The sequence below is a fragment of the Oryza sativa genome, chromosome 7, assembly GCF_034140825.1.
Source record: "Oryza sativa Japonica Group chromosome 7, ASM3414082v1".
Lineage (NCBI taxonomy): Eukaryota > Viridiplantae > Streptophyta > Magnoliopsida > Poales > Poaceae > Oryza > Oryza sativa.
The window spans coordinates 1493271-1497557 of NC_089041.1; positions in this window are offsets into that span (position 1 = coordinate 1493271).

Here is a 4287-nt window from a genome sequence, read left to right on the forward strand (position 1 = left end):
GACTTCCAGCCGATGTATGCTTTAACCTTTGGATCACTTATTCTATCATATCATTGTTAGTCGATTGGTTTTTACCGGATTACATTGTTGCCTTATTACATTACCATCAGCCGATTGCCTTTATATCATTATTTACATCAAGTGTCAGACTCTACATCAACCATATAACCGATGGCTCAAAATCCTATCGCTATCGGCTGGTATCGGCATCGGCTGGAACTACTCCATCGGCTTGTCAGCCGATCGACTCATTTCTCTGCTATTTGTATATCTTGTCAGTTGCAGGATCAAACATACTGGCACGTCCGTATCTCATCAACTTTTGGACCTGCACTGGAGCTACGCAGATCTCCTAGGCCGTTGTGTTCGTCGACTTAGTCACGTCAACACAGTTCCGGCACCATTGGCCGACGCAGATTTTTTTGTCAACACCAGGTCCAGATAAAAATGCCACACCTCGTGAATAGCACACCTTACCCACGAAGCCATGCCCACTGCATCATCACCATCATCGCCTGCACTTGTTGATAAAATTAGAATATTACAATATGTAACATCACAGCTTCAGTGGAAATACATGAGCAACATGCCAAGAGATGATCACATAAAACTATCATTATACACTCACATACAAACTAACTAGCTAGCATTAGGATCAGTAATCAGATTTATGAACAATTAGAACTTTAATTCTTGTAAGATTTGTTATAAGTAACTTTCTTTGCTTGATAGCAGCATTTCATTACACGGTTCCTAACTTTATGAAACCCATAAAATTGTTCGAGGAATAGTTATGCGATTGGTGCTTAAGGGAGGGACTGTCATATACAAATTGATCTACCTCGGATTGAAGAGTTGTTATTAGCACTAGCAGCGGCATCCTTGAACCAGTAATGAAGAATGTCACCCTTCATCCTAGTGTAAAACCCAAACGTTCATGCCCATCCGTTGTCAACAGCACGTTGCAATTTTCCTCCATCGGTTCTGTCAAGTGGCGACTCAATTGTATTGAACGTTAGTTGTACCAAGTCGAGCTCAAAGGTATTGCAGTTGTGACATGTAGGAAACATCTCTCAACAATGGAGAGCCGATTGATTCTTCAAAAAGATAAACCATTATTTTACACCAAAAGTTTTTTAGCGCATGAAAGTTTATCTCGAGATGGGAAAACCTATATCCCATATCAGTAGCTTATTCTATTTAATTAGTTGTGAATGATAGACGAAGTAAAATATTAATAATAAAACAACAACCATTAAAATTTTGTTGAAATAACATTTGTAGACACATAGTATTATTATGTTCTAATAATTTCATACTTACTCTATTGTCAAATAACTATGATTATTAACTACACATTTTTAGGGTAACAGCTAAGTGGTTATAAATGTTTTACAATTATTTATTTTTAATATATAAATGAGAAAATAACTATGACTTTATCACTTTTTTTAAACTATCGAATAAAAGATATATGCATTTGTAGACAATAGAAGTCACCGAAACAATATTTATATTACATTATGACCGTTGCATTTATAACAATTGTCACTCAAATTTTTCCATACAAATTTTAGATATTTATAGGACTACTTTGTCATTACTATCTACCTATATTATTACCTTGGAGTGTTTAGAACAATATAATATTAGCAAAAAAAAATCCCTAGTTAGCTGGCAGTAGAGTTTAGGTGCAAGTTTTGGTGACTGAAGCTAGCTATATCCTAACAAACATGACAAGGAGCTCGCTTTTCCTTTGAGGAAATCCTTGCCAGTACAGAGTACAATTGAGGGATATAAAATGAACTTTTTCCAATACACCGCCCTTTGCTTATCGGCTGACGTTTTGTGGGCCTGTTTTTTTTTCTTTTTACAAAGCTTACATGCTATTTTTTTTTTCAATTGCTAGGTTTGTTTCTTGAGAAAAAACATTCCATTTTGTATGTGGGCTGATCAGCCATCAGCGCCTATTTGAATGTTTTTTTTGTCCTCCTCTATCCATTTCTTAGAGTTTTGAGCTGATTCTTTGGTATTTTTCTGAAGTTCACAACCCATCCTTATATGGATACATGTCTCCTTCACTTTAGTATGATTTTCCTTAGTACAATCTTTTATAGAAAAATTTGTTGGAATTAATGAATGGGCCTTAGCCCACTCGAAGATTAATTCTTTGGAAAATCACAAAAGTCCACCTCATGGGATGGCATGCATGTGGAGTTTAGTACCACCTTGCTTATTCTAGGAGAGGGGGACCTCCTTAAAAGGGAGGATGTCCTCCTAGCCACTTGAAGCATGTGTGGTGGAGAGAAGAGGGGAAACACACGCGCGCGCTCGCTCGCCTGGCAGGGCAGGGCAGGGCAGGCGGCGCGCGTGCACGACGTACGCGTCGAATGGTCCGAAAAATTGGCTCCTCACCCTTGCGCAGATGCAGCCTCCTTTTGCAGTTTTGTTTTGCTGCAAATTCGGATTCGTTTTTGTTTTGGAAACGTTCCGAAAAATCCGATGCGTGCAAACGGCGTGGAGTCCGGATAAGTTACGCGCGACTTATCCGGTTCGGTTACGCGCAGTAGAGATCGTGCGGGCGCCCTGATCAAGCGACCCTTCTCTATATAAACCGACCCGCCGTCTTCACGCAGTATATACGCAAAATCAATCTAGGGTTTGCCTCCTACTCTGTACTGCGCCGTCGCTCGTAGACTACTCCATCCCGCTCGCCGGCGTGCACCAGCGATCGGGAGAGCAGGTCTCCGGAACCTCTGCCTTTGACGTCCTGCACCGGGAGAAGGCGGCAATAAGGTTTTTGGGAAGCGCTTCGCGCGACTGCTCCCTGTTCGTTCGCGACGGCTCGCCTTCCTCTTCGCTCGCGTGTTTCGTGCCTTCGTAGACACCTGCGAAAAGTTTCGACCAAGCAGCCGGTCTTTTCGTCACCTCGGTACGTGTTCAATATGTTGCGCATATTTGATCTGTTCATGTTATACTGTGTAGTTTACATGTGTAGATCTAATGATGCGTTCATGCTAGTTTTCATCTGTAATGTCATGATTTATTTATGGAATAGATTAAATCATTATATGTCTATAATCTCAACAATCCAAAAACCTTATTATAGGCACTGTGATTTTACTATGGCTGGTTTTGCCGATGCACTGAGGCCGGATAAATTCACCGGTGTGCATTTTAAGAGATGGCAGATCAGGGTCACTCTGTGGCTGACAGCTATGAAATGCTTCTGGGTGAGTACTGGCAAACCTGAAGGAGTTCTTACTGCTGAACAGCAGAAGCAATTCGAGGAAGCCACTACTCTCTTTGTGGGATGCATTCTTAGCGTTCTTGGCGATCGTCTGGTCGAGGTGTATATGCATATGACCGACGCTAAGGAGTTATGGGATGCACTGAATACTAAATTCGGTGCTACTGATGCTAGCAATGATCTGTATATCATGGAGCAGTTTCATGACTACAAAATGGCTGACAACCGTTCTGTAGTCGAACAGGCTCATGAGATACAAACCATGGCTAAGGAACTCGAACTCCTTAAGTGTGTCTTACCCGACAAATTTGTGGCCGGGTGCATTATTGCAAAACTACCTCCATCTTGGAGGAGTTTCGGTACTGCACTCAAACACAAGAGACAGGAATACTCCGTTGAGGGGTTGATTGCGTCTCTTGATGTTGAGGAGAAAGCTCGGGAAAAAGATGCCGCGTCTAAGGGCGATGGTGGGCAGTCCAGTGCCAATGTTGTGCACAAGGCCCAGAACAAGAGCAAGAGGAAATACAAAGCTCAGCAGACCACCAACTTCAAGAAGCAGAAGAAGAACAACAACAATCCTAATCAGGATGAGAGGACTTGCTTTGTGTGTGGCCAAGTTGGTCATCTGGCTAGGAAGTGTCCACAGCGCAAGGGGATGAAGGCACCTGCAGGGCAGACTTCTAAGTCTGCTAATGTGACCATTGGCAACACTGGAGATGGAAGCGGGTATGGTAATTTACCTACTGTTTTTTCAGTTAATCAATCTACTAATTGGTGGGTTGATACTGGGGCCAATGTACATGTTTGTGCTGACATCTCATTGTTTTCTTCTTATCAGGTCGCACGGGGTTCCACCGTCCTAATGGGGAATGGGTCACATGCTTCTGTTCATGGTGTTGGCACGGTAGATCTGAAGTTTACTTCGGGAAAGATCGTGCAGCTGAAGAACGTGCAGCATGTCCCTTCTATCGACAGGAATCTTGTTAGTGGCTCCCGTCTGACTAGAGACGGATTTAAGTTGGTTTTTGAGTCTAATA